This window comes from Dermacentor andersoni, chromosome 7 (assembly GCF_023375885.2).
Source record: "Dermacentor andersoni chromosome 7, qqDerAnde1_hic_scaffold, whole genome shotgun sequence".
NCBI classification, from domain to species: Eukaryota; Metazoa; Arthropoda; class Arachnida; order Ixodida; family Ixodidae; genus Dermacentor; species Dermacentor andersoni.
In genome coordinates, this window is record NC_092820.1 from 64,341,544 (window position 1) to 64,354,470 (window position 12,927).

Genomic DNA, 12,927 nt, shown 5'->3' on the forward strand with positions numbered 1-12,927 from the left:
TCATCCAATCCTGTGCACCTTCTTTCCCCCCATCTGCATTTATTCTCACCCATAGTGAGCACGTGCTAGACCGATGAACATGCTGGATCTCTTTCTTTTTTGCTCTGACAGCAACGAAATAAGCTGGATTCTTGCTGAAATGAAAACTGTTTATTATCTGCAGAGCGTCGGCGTGAAGTGTGTTGCCGTCGCTGCCTTCCTCGGCCGCGTCTCTCGTTAGTCTCCCCTGCCGTTTCTTTCATTCGGCTGGCTTCCGGCTCTTCTCTCCCGCCTCGCTCAAACCCGCGTGTCTGCTCGAGGGTCTCTTCTTACAGTGCCAGGAACTATGGCAGGGCATCGGTGCGATGCGACTTTCCTCATATTTACTCAAGGTTCTCTTGCGGGGAGCAAAGTGCCATGCGGGGTGCTTCGTGATCTACGGGATTGCGGCGGCGGAGCACGCTGCCTGACAGGTCGGCGTAAAATGCGTGACGGCTAAGTTATGAGACTGCGCGCCGCTCACAGTTCAATAAGCATTCATTGCCTATTTCGGGCAATTTGAGTCTATCCATATAGGCAATTCCTTCGGCGCCAGTGCGTCGTAGTCTAACAGTCGTCGTCATGCCATCCTGCCCATGGCTGGCCCTGGCGAGCGAATGTCATAGCAAAGGGGGCCGATCTCGTAGGCAGTGGTTGTAGCTTATAGCGGAACCTATGGAAATCTCAGATCAACCATTACAAATTCTTCACAAATGCGCATTCACCAGTACGGTGTGTCGGTACATTGCCTGGATGCTTATTGTATTACTGTCGACAGTGATCGTGCGATGGATTCTGCCAGAATGCTTCCACTACAAGGTGCAGTTACCAAGTGGATTGCACTAATACGGGCAAACTTTCGTGGCGATAATGAAGAGAGAGGCTATTACTAGAAATTACTGCGTCTGTGTGGGGTTTTCTGGGTCTGTGTATATTCAACACCTGATTACCTTGACAGCAGCCCAGTGTATTTCCATTTTGCATCAAGTATTTAGTACAACATTTGTCGTGAGCGAACTGTGGCTAATAATCTGGGGTATCGAAGGCAGCGCGAATACGATTCTATTATACAAGTTACAATTCCTAAGCCTTAGTATTCTAGCAAAGAAGGAAGCCAGCAATTTCCAATTCGCAGAGTGTGATGTGTTGTTATACGCAGCTGATGATATTCCGGCAACATTAGGGCATTAAACAGAAATCGTCATTCCACAGAACACCTGAGGCAACAGTTTGGCTGCGGTACACTACTGGTATAGACGAATTCAGAAGTGGACGCGTCTAGGCCGAGGTAGCCGCTGTTACCAGCACGTACACCTCGCCTATCCCCATACTCGCACATAACGCAACTCGTTAGTCGTAACAATGTGCTAGTGAGTCGCGCCGAATGCAGGAGTAGAAATTCGGAAAAATCGGGAGTCTAATGAGCCCAAATTCTCGTTCAATATGCTTGAACAGTTTCATGCCGAACAGGCAATTGGTACAATTATTTGCTTCCCCACCCTCAAACAAGAACATGAAAAGTGAAAGTGTAAAAGAAACACTAATGTAAGAAAGGTAGATCAGTCGGTCTGAGTGATGTGACTCTATCCTGCTATTCCAAGCTGGAGAAAGGCTTTGGGGAAAAGACAGAAAGCAGGCAGGAATCTGATGGCAATGGTGAAGACGATGATGATAGCTGCTGCACAATGCACTGTTCATGTGGAACCCGGAGGCTAATGCTATACAGGATACTCACCTTGACGGAGAGGGGTCGAGGCAACTGGAGCTTACCCTTACAAAAATTAGTTTAGACTGTCTAGAGTAAGTGTATAGACTTGTTGTAGATAACTTTGTGGTCTTTTGTTGGTACCAAGTCTACAGATTGTTGACAAAAGGTGATAATGTTTCAATTTCGTTTTGTCTACTCCTGGATTACAGATTGTCTGTAGTGAATGTTTTTAAGCTGTTTGCTTCTTTTTGTCTACTTACGCTCTATAGAGTAGCTTTAGATGGAAGTCGATACAGTCTCTATTTATCTTTGTTCATTCTTTGTCTATAGACTGTCCACAGAACGTCTACAGACTAGAATTGATGATGTTTCTAGTTATTTTTGTCTACTTCTCTTTTATAGATTATCTGTAGAAGAAAGTCGATAAGCTGTTTGCTTCTTTTTGCCTTCTTCCGCTCTATAGACTAGCTTTGGATGGAAGCCGAGACAGTCTCTATTTATCTTTGTTCATTCTTTGTCTATAGACTCTCTATAGAATGTCGATAGCCGAGAATCGATAAGGTTTCTATTTCTTTTTGTCTACTACTGGTTTATAGGTTATCTGTAGAAGAAAGCCGATAAGCTATTTGCTTCTTTTTGTCTACTTCCGCTCTATAGATTACGTATAGACAAAAGTCAATAAGGTCTCTATTTATTGTTCTTCATTCTTGGTCAATAGACTGTCAATAGACGAGAGTCGGTAATGTGTTTCCGAGTTTATAGATGGTCTTTGTGAAAAAACCATAAGCATTCTACTTGTTTTGGTCTACTCCCATTCTATAGTCGGTCTACTGAAAAAAGTCGATTGATGCTTGCTTCTTTATGGCTACTTCCGCTCTATAGATTACCTGTAGACAAAATTTGATACAGCCTCCATTTATCCTGATTGGTGCTTTGTCTATAGACTGTCTCTAGACGAGAGTCGATAAGGTGTTGATTATTGTTGTCTATTCCCAGTCTTTAAATACCTATACACGCAAGCACTCAGACACACACAACCACACACACACACACACACACACACACACACACACACACACACACACACACACACACACATATATATATATATATATATATATATATATATATATATATATATATATATATATACATATATACATACTTTAAAACAAGCTCGTCCACCTGTCGAAATGTCAGAAATATATTATCCAAATTACAACCAATATTGCTGCTTTTCTCTGACATTGTAATCCGAAGTCGGCGTAATCATACAGGGTGTCCCGAATAATTATCCTGCACCAAGGTTTAAAGATATGAAAATGCCTCGTAGCCGGTCAGAACCAAGGCAACGCTGTTTGATGTCGCTTGGAGATAATATAAGATTATTTTTTACATTGAGCTAATTGGATAATTAGTTTTATTTTTAAGCAACTTCGTGGTATTATAATTAGATTAAACGTGTGAATGAGAAAATTGTAGAGCAACATGAGAGACTCCCGATACAGCTTTCTGTTGTTCAATATGTGCTACATATAAGTGTTTTTCGGAAAGTGAAAGAAGGCCGCGAATGCACACAATATTGCCATGCGACTGGCCACTCGATGCACATTGCGTGTGTTCGCGGCGTTCTTTTACGCTCGGAAAAACAAGTTTATCCTGCACGTGTCAGCAACACAAAGCTATACACATAGTGCATACCTCCGGAATTGTTGACCACATGACATGACCTACGTAGTCATTCTCGGGAATCCCAAGACAGTCTTCACAGTTCTCATAGCATGACTTTTGCGGCAGTAGAATCAAGAAAGCAAAACTCCGATCCAATCGTGATAATAGATGTCATAAACGCCAACTTTAGCTTCAAGGGGACTCCAAACAGTCATCAAGCTAACAGCACAGAGACTCGTAATGTTTGAAGCTGACAACGTAGACCTTGTGAGTGCGCGATGAACCGATGTCCCGCATGGGGTGAGCGCGCTGTGTGCCGCCCGATTCTCATTGTTTTCACGTTGTCCTCATATTCAGGCTGCATCACTAACCTCAGGTGGTTTTTCGTTGAATGATATCCTGCACTTTAAAGTCATCGAAGTTTCTCATTCACTTAAAATATGTGCCAAATCCTCTGAGCCCACGCAGTCCTTCGCAGGCAGTGTGCCTGCGCGGCCGAGCCTATGCGTACGTCACTACTGTATTGATTGCTTTGACCTATCATAGAAACAGAAAATTTGCACTAACATGTGTGCAGGTATCCCCTTTAGCATTACGCTGGACGATATGCTAGAAATGCACTGTATTACTCATCGTCGTTGGCGACGAGCCTTGTAACGGCTTTTACAAACAGCGCATTCATCCCAGTGTGAGTTCCGGTTCCATACGATAGCCCACAGTGTTCGTAATACAACGCACGAACGCATTTCCTTGATGCATGCAACTAGCTGAAAAATGGAAAAGAAAAGCAACCCATTTCGCGCGCACGGAGCGCAGAGAAAGACAGACAAAAAATGAGTAGGGAAAAGGCGCTCGGACTTTTCGGAGCGCGCACACAATCGACGGCCTGAGCGCCTGCGCATGCGCAATGGCTGCAACGGCGGCGCGCCATCTATCCGCGTCAATTTGAAACCTCAATGATTGCGTCAGCTAGGTAAACGCTTGTTGCAGCATTGCGGTGGTCTGTGGTGTAGCGTCTGCCGGTACCTTGGTGTCTGTATATTCGTGTCTTCTTTGTGGCATCAGACGCCAACTACACTGAACGGTAAGTTTTAGCAAACATGTTTTCCGTTTAGGTGAGCGAATTTCGTAGCGCGAACCTGCTACATGTCGTGTAGGCGACTCGCGCATAGTGTCGATTTGTTCTTTACATGATTTGATAACGCGCTCTTGTTCTCGCTTTTACTATATGGAATCTTTTACGGGAAGCGATCGCTCACGCTTGTTCATTTTAGCGTCATAGTTGATGTGCGTAAAAAAGAAAGTGCAGAACGTTTTGCGTTGATACTGAGAAGCCACCAACCGGATTCTGTGTGTTGAGCAGCCAGTGTGGTAGATCTCCTTTAGTGGCGCTCCATCGGGCCGCCATGAACGCTGTTCCACATGTGTTGCGAAATTCTCGTGACATGCTTTACGTATTTACCTCGAAATTGTGTTAGCGTGTGGAATTTTCAAACAGACAGGTATGGCTGAATAAATGCTAGCGTACTCGTATGAAAGATCGTGTTTGTGGTACAGGCATCAGAAGTGCGTGCGCTGCCGTTTTCGTATAGGGTAAAAGCAGCAGTATCTTAAGGCTCCTGGCAACCAATATAATTATGTGCAACCGCAAAAGCTTTTGGAGCACGAAACCTGCGATAAGCTCAATCACTCGCAGCTTCGCAACTTAGCCAAAAAAATCATAAAACAATAAGTTGGTTGCTCGAGGAAGCACCTTTACCGGTTTCAAGGTTGTCACGATCATCAGATTTTTTTTTCAGGTCTCTTTTATGAAAAGTTTAGCAGCAGGAGTTATTTTCCTGGCTATTCGCAAAGCGTTAAGCGCCTTTCGATGCTTCGGCATTATGCAGGTAACGCTCACTAGGCAGACGCTGACGTAGATTCGCATTTTGACAATCATGCATCGTATGAAGCCCTTGTCGTGCGTAATAAGCGTGCCGGTTTTCAATTTAGTGCCGTCGTCTGGGCCAGACTGTATACTACATGCGCTGTGCAAAAGAAAAAAGAGCCTGATTATTCATTGCGTGGTCTTTTTCAGTCGATAACGCACAAATTATTCAAATAATTTAGTAGACATTGTACTTGTTCTACTCTTACGAACACACCAAAGTGCCCGTAACAAGTTTTAGCTGGTAAGTAACCTTATCAACACACCCCATTCATATGCATTGTATTGAAAATGTGGCAAATAACGTATTCATCTTGGAGTCTGATAAAAATACATTGCAGACTGTTCTAAGCAGAAATGCAGTTTTTAGCTTGACTGTTCAAAACAGAAGTCACTATTCTGAGCATGTTCATTCGGAATGGGCATATTTCATTAGCACTCGAAAAATGTGCGCCGGCCAGCCGGGTATCCTTGTTTCAGCAATTATTATTACATGAATCGTTTGCGATGGTGGTGGTGGTGAAAAACTTTTATTTGGTCCTGCAGGGTTTCACGCGATCGGGCCTAGATCTCCACCAAGTATCGAGACGGTTAGGTTTTGGCTCATCGCCGCCTCGCGGGCCTGCAGGACGGCCCAATACTGGTCGTCGAGGCTGGAGCTGTGCAGAGCAGCCGGCCACCTTGACGGCAGAGTCTCGAGTGTAGTGACTGTCTTATCGCCTATAATCTCCCGCAACATGTGATTTATCATGGCCGGGGCCGATCTGCAGATCTCGCATATATATGTGGTGTGAGCCTCGGGGAAGATCGTTTTGGATTCTCGCATTTGTTTCCTTCTTTAATAAATACACTATGTGTCATATGAACCTGTCCTCAAACGAAACATATCTTTGCCAGCTCTAGCGACGATTACGGTTGTCTAACTGCCCATCATACTGTAACATGATGAAACATTATAATGCTACTGGTTCGTATTGGCATGTAGTCTTTAGTCAGAGGTAAACCAAGCTAACTAGAGACGTAAATGATGACAGAAATTTATTTATAGAGCTACTAATGACCCTAAAACTAACACTCATTGAATAGCTTTCCTCACACTGTTGTTTCTGCTTTACGTGTTTCTCTTTCTGTGTCCTTGTCTTCCGTGCTGTGTTCGTGTTACCATTCATTACGAACTTCCCCAAGCCCTTGTCAGCTTTATTAAACGAGGGATTCAATTCAGTTGAATCTAAAAGTGCATGTCAAGTAACTGACGTGTTACTCGTGTTGTCTAAAAATTATGGACCAGCAGTAACTTGGCAAGCATGAAACCGCAATATTCTTTTTTATCGCACTTAAGCTGCGGGTGTCATAAACTGCCAGGGAATTTTCATGAGAACGGCCAGAGAAAACTTGGAAAAAGATCAGGGAATTTGAAAATGTCAACATAGGTATGCTGTCTTGTTATATGCCATACAAGGTTTCAAGAAAATCTCTCTATTCAACCTACTTCCGAAATGTTTCACCTCAGAAAACATTCCGACAAATTGGTACTATTTATTGAGGAAGAAAGAAAAGTGAAGCATACTAACATGGTATTTCTTGCTCATTTTTTGCGTTAACTAAAAGTTCTGAACTTCGAAACACTAGATAAAGTACCCATGTTTGAGAGCACTGTAAATAATTTACTGTTATAGCATTCGTTCAAAATATAGTTTCACTTTTGTTTCCCGTGAGGTGCACATCTGTAGAGTCGTAACACCGAAAGTGCTCGCGTGGTAATTATGACGTTCATGTGGTATACCTAACTTGCAACCATGTCAGTATGCCCAAGAGCCACATTATCAATAAGAAACTAAGAAGTTACCATATCAATACAATCGGTAGCATTCGGAACGCGATAGCAATCGGAACGGGATATCATTCAAAGATCTCTGACTGCTTCTCGCGCTTCGTGGAAACTGGACCGTATGTAACGTGTAATGTTTATCTGGAAGCGCTTGCAGCGAACGCTAAACACGAAGGCGAGCTGTGTGGCGGCACCGCGGCCTTTCGCGTGGGCGCGGCGGCGCGCGCAACATAGCGGACGCCGCGGCCGGTTTGTGTGAGTGAAGAGGTTGTTTTAATTTTTCGCGTAATAAAATTGCGTTTTCTTGTATAGTTAAATTACAGTCCGAGAGTTATCATGTTTGTAGGTTGTGTGCACGTCATAGTTTACGATCTTTCTATGTATTTTAGCTTGATAAATTCAATTAGTTCAGTCCATTTCTGGCATTATATCGAAGGCCTGGGTATACAAATATACCCGAATACCTTTTCGATTGAACTATTTCATTGCACATACCCACGCTGTCATAAACAACACTGGGTATTACCAAAAGTAAGAACAAGCTATGGGTGCCAAATGGTAGCATTTCAACTTCCATCCTTACTTAACAAATTAATTGATGAAAAGATGGACTTAGAAAGCATTAGCTGCTCTAACCATCGCAAGTACTTTCTTCTTAATGCGTCACTTTGATTGTCCAACATTTAGGAGTCTGTGAACGGTTCTGTGTCTAATTGTTTTATAAGCGTATTTTTGGTTGCTGTTATTGTTATTTCGCTGTTTCATAAGCGTTTTTGTTCTCAGTTGCTGTACTTGTATTTCCTTTCAATCGGTTAATATTTTTCTCACACACGCTGGTGATTGTGTATTCTGCATACTTGTTTTTGTACTAATGCTTTGTTTGACTTTGTATTTGCTGTCGTGACAGAAGTGCCCTCGCATGCCACTGTTCACCTGCTGTACGCGGGGTGGGAACTTAGTCAAGCGTCAATCGCTTTTATTCCCATCCCCTCCATCAATGTAATGGTGATGGAAATAAATCGTTATTATTATTATAATTAGACGTGGTTCGAAAATGTTTTTTGTCGATGCGATATGTGACGCCGGACGCAAGACGCCAGGTTTCCTGCGACATGGCATCCTTAACGCTGTCGTGTTATTAGCCTCTTTCAATCATAGCGTAAGACCTGCACTTTAAGAAAATTAATATATTGCGTAATAAAAAGAGTGATTTCAATGTCGGTGCAGTTGATTTATTTTTGATCTGCATGTTTCAGCTCTAGTAGGATGGCTTCAATCTTTTTTTCTGCTTGTGCAACATATGAGAGTGTTATTATTCTAGTGACGTTAATACATAAGAGCAAATGAGAAGCAACTAGCGCACATGCATAACATATACTGATTTTTTTGCCGCCATGTGTAAGCAAAAGCATAAGCTAACTTGTAGACAGCAGATAGCTAGCAGGCTTCATTTGAGCGGCGCATTGCATGTAATTGTAATATTTCCAAAATGTTCTTGTGCACAACTGCTCATGCAGCCTTACCTTAATATTCGCGGCTACATGCATTTGAGATTTTTCTAGTGCTTCCGTCCCCATGTATGATTTTCTATGCACAGTGTCCTACATATGTTCCCATATGCATAGCAGATGCAATAAATGTTTGTAGGCATTTCTAATAGACTGTCTAATAACAACCTCCAGCAGCGAGTGTTAATATATAAGAATAAAATCGCCTGCCGAAACATAGTTGGCAAAATTCGTCTATATAGCTAGTATATAGCGTGTCCCAGCTATTTTATCCAAGCTGTGGTCAAGGAAAATAAAAGATTAAAAAAAAACAAGGTGCAAGATATACTATTATACAATTACCACAGGTGAGACCTCTGACACCTGAGCCCCACAGGTCTTAAAATTCGATCTTATTGCACCGTCTTTTTATATATTGTTCTTCGTTGAACAGCTTCGCTAAATTTATGTTAGCTGGGAGACCCGCTACCAACAGCCAACCCGAAGAACTCTCAAGACCAGCCCCAAAAAAGCAAGCCCTCCAAGAAGGAGCTCAGGGCCAAGTACGCTCCGAAGTCGATGATATGCTCGTAACACTCCAAAGCACGGTGGAAACATTGCAGAATTCTCTAATCGCCCTTATACACAGAGTCACCGCCATGGAAGCTAATATCCAAACACTTTTCACACAAACCGCTTCCACCGCTCAAGCCGTAGCCATGGACACCAAAGGAACCGTCGCCGCCACCCTGCCACCTGTGGCATCCCCTATCCTTCATCATGGCCCACACTAACAGACACAACATTGTGGCAGTGGAACTGCCGAGGCTACCTCCATAAACAACCCGTTCTACGTCAAGACCTCCGTACTACTCCATGTCAACCCGACGTAATCTTACTCCAGGAAACGCACGATACTCCGGTCAACCTTCCAAGATATCAACCTTTCACTGCGAACAACGCTCCACACAGAGTCTCCACACTCGTTCGAAAAAGAATTACTGCAATCGAACACGATCTCAACGATCGGCGCATCGAACACATCTTCATTGAGCTCATCCCGCACAGAAAACGAAAGGAAGGAATATTTCCCCTCAATATCTACAATGCTCCATCTCAACGCCATAGCCTATTTCTAGCTCTCTTCAAAAAGGCCCTTAACATCGCAGGCAGCAGCCCCCTTATCATCGGAGGTGACTTCAATCTCCCGCACACAGGATGGGGTTACAGACACAGCTCTGCTGCAGGTCGTAACTTATGGCAAGACTCCCATGATTTCGGGCTTACACTCATTACCGACCAAGCCTTCCCCACTCGCCTCGGCACTTCTACTGAACGAGACACGACACCAGACCTCACTTTCACCAAAAACGAAGACAACGCCCATTCGCGCTACACCCAACACGACCTCGGGAGTGATCACTCTATCATCGAAATTACTCTACCACAACTAACAGCTGTTATGAGAAGAACAAGGGACTTTACTTGGACGGACTGGGATGCCTTCCGTAAACGCCGCGTAACAGCAACGACGGACACTCCCATTACCGACATAGAATCATGGTCATGCGATCTACTGTCTGATACTAAATCAGCCACCCGCATTATCACTAAAGACGCCCCGACTGAGCGCATGGACAGTAGACTCGCCGACCTTATCGAGGCTAAATCATCCATCCTCTATAGATGGAAGGGACAGCGGCTCAATAGAATACTCAGACGGAAGGTCGCACTACTCAACAAGGAAATTGAAGCACACTGCCGCGTTCTAAGTCAACAGCAATGGACAGAGAGAGCTCTGTCAGCCTCTAGACTGGCAACTCGACCACCCCCGCTCGTGGAAAATCCTCAAACATTTGATTGATAGCCCCACCACCCGCTCATATCAACAAGATCGCCTCACCAAGCTTTTATTCACAGAAAGCAAGACGCATGGCGAGGACCACATTAAGAATAGCTTATGTCAAAAGTGCATCCCATCTGGGCCCACTCAACCTCACGGGCCATACACAGGGACCTCCAACCCTACCCTTGATGAAGATTTCAGCGTGGCAGAGATTCATGCTGCCCTGCATAAGCTGAACAGCCGTTCGGCGCCAGGCCCAGATGGTGTTACAAATAAAACACTAAGAAACCTAGATCACCCGTCGGTGCAACAACTCGCCGAATACATCAACAACTGCTGGCGCCAGGAATCCATTCCCCCGACATGGAAAATGACCAAAGTAATTCACATCCCCAAACCCGGTAAGCCATCTAGCCTCGCCAATCTCTGGCCCATGTCGCTAACTTCATGTGTAGGCAAGGTCATGGAACCCTTTTCGTAAGCCTCCAGGTTTCTGCCCCGTACGTGAGTACTGGTAAGACCCAGCTGTTATAAACTTTTCTCTTGAGGGATAATGGCAACCTGCTGTTCATGATCTCAGAATGTCTGCCAAACGCACCCCAGCCCATTCTTATTCTTCTGATTATTTCACTCTCATGATCCGGATCAGCAGTCACTACCTGTCCTAAGTAGATGTATTCCCTTACCACTTCCAGTGCCTCGCTACCTATCGTAAACTGCTGTTCCCTTCCGAGACTGTTAAACATTACTTTAGTTTTCTGCAGATTAATTTTTAGTCCCACCCTTCTGCTCTGCCTCTCCAGGTCAGTGAGCATGCATTGCAGTTGGTCCCCTGAGTTACTAAGCAAGGCAATATCATCAGCGAAGCGCAAGTTACTAAGGTATTCTCCATTTACTCTTATCCCCAATTCTTCCCAATCCAGGTCTCTGAATACCTCCTGTAAACATGCTGTGAATAGCATTGGAGAGATTGTATCTCCCTGCCTGACGCCTTTCTTTATAGGGATTTTGTTGCTTTCTTTATGGAAGACTACGGTGGCTGTGGAGCCGCTATAGATATCTTTCAGTATTTTTACGTATGGCTCGTCTACACCCTGATTCCGCAATGCCTCCATGACTGCTGAGGTTTCGACTGAATCAAACGCTTTCTCATAATCAATGAAAGCTATATATAATGGTTGGTTATATTCCGCACATTTCTCTATCACCTGATTGATAGTGTGAATATGATCTATTATTGAGTAGCCTTTACGGAATCCTGCCTGGTCCTTTGGTTGACGGAAGTCTAAGGTGTTCCTGATTCTATTTGCAATTACCTTAGTAAATACTTTGTAGGCAACGGACAGTAAGCTGATCGGTCTATAATTTTTCAAGTCTTTGGTGTCCCCTTTCTTATGGATTAGGATTATGTTAGCGTTCTTCCAAGATTCCGGTACGCTCGAGGTCATGAGGCATTGTGTATACAGGGTGGCCAGTTTTTCTAGAACAATCTGCCCACCGTCCTTCAACAAATCTGCGGTTACCTGATCCTCCCCAGCTGCCTTCCCCCTTTGCATAGCTCCCAAGGCTTTCCTTACTTCTTCCGGCGTTACTTGTGGGATTTCGAATTCCTCTAGACTATTCTCTCTTCCATTATCATCGTGGGTTCCACTCGTACTGTATAAATCTCTATAGAACTCCTCAGCCACTTGAACTATCTCATCCATATTAGTAATGATATTGCCGGCTTTGTCTCTTAACGCATACATCTGATTCTTGCCATCAGATGTATGCGTTAAGAGGGTTCTACTATGTATACTATGCTCAGATGTATGGTTAAGAGGGTTAAGAGGGTATACGAAAAGGGTTCTACTTAAATTGAGGACGACACAACGAGCTATGGAAAGAAGAATGATAGGTGTAACATTAAGGGATAAGAAAAGAGCAGATTGGGTGAGGGAACAAACGCGCGTTAATGACATCTTAGTTGAAATCAAGAAAAAGAAATGGGCATGGGCAGGACATGTAATGAGGAGGGAAGATAACCGATGGTCATTAAGGGTTACGGACTGGATTCCGAGGGAAGGGAAGCGTAGCAGGGGGCGACAGAAAGTTAGGTGGGCAGATGAGATTAGGAAGTTTGGAGGGTCAACATGGCTATAATTAGTACATGACCGGGGCAGTTGGAGAAGTATGGGAGAGGCCTTTGCCCTGCAGTGGGCGTAACCAGGTTGATGATGATGATGATGATGATGATGAAGGTCATGGAGCACGCACTCCTAACCTTTGTAAACACTCCCCTCGAAGACACATGTGCTTACCCCCACTCGATAATTGGCTTTAGACAGCATCTTTCCACCCAAGACGCTATGCTCCAACTTCAGCATCAAATCCTAGATGGCAAATCCCGTCACACGAAGGCGATGTTGGGCCTCGACCTCGAGCGCGCCTTCGATAACATAA

The 12,927-nt window shown here is 44.1% G+C and overlaps 1 long non-coding RNA gene across 1 annotated transcript; it reads left to right on the forward strand.

Moving 5' to 3' along the window:
• The first annotated feature begins 4,398 nt into the window (after positions 1-4,398).
• Positions 4,399-6,190, forward strand: LOC140219276 (uncharacterized). The gene is made up of 2 exons (XR_011895424.1): positions 4,399-4,481; positions 5,871-6,190. It is a non-coding gene; the product is annotated as an uncharacterized lncRNA (long non-coding RNA).
• Positions 6,191-12,927: the final 6,737 nt, after the last annotated feature.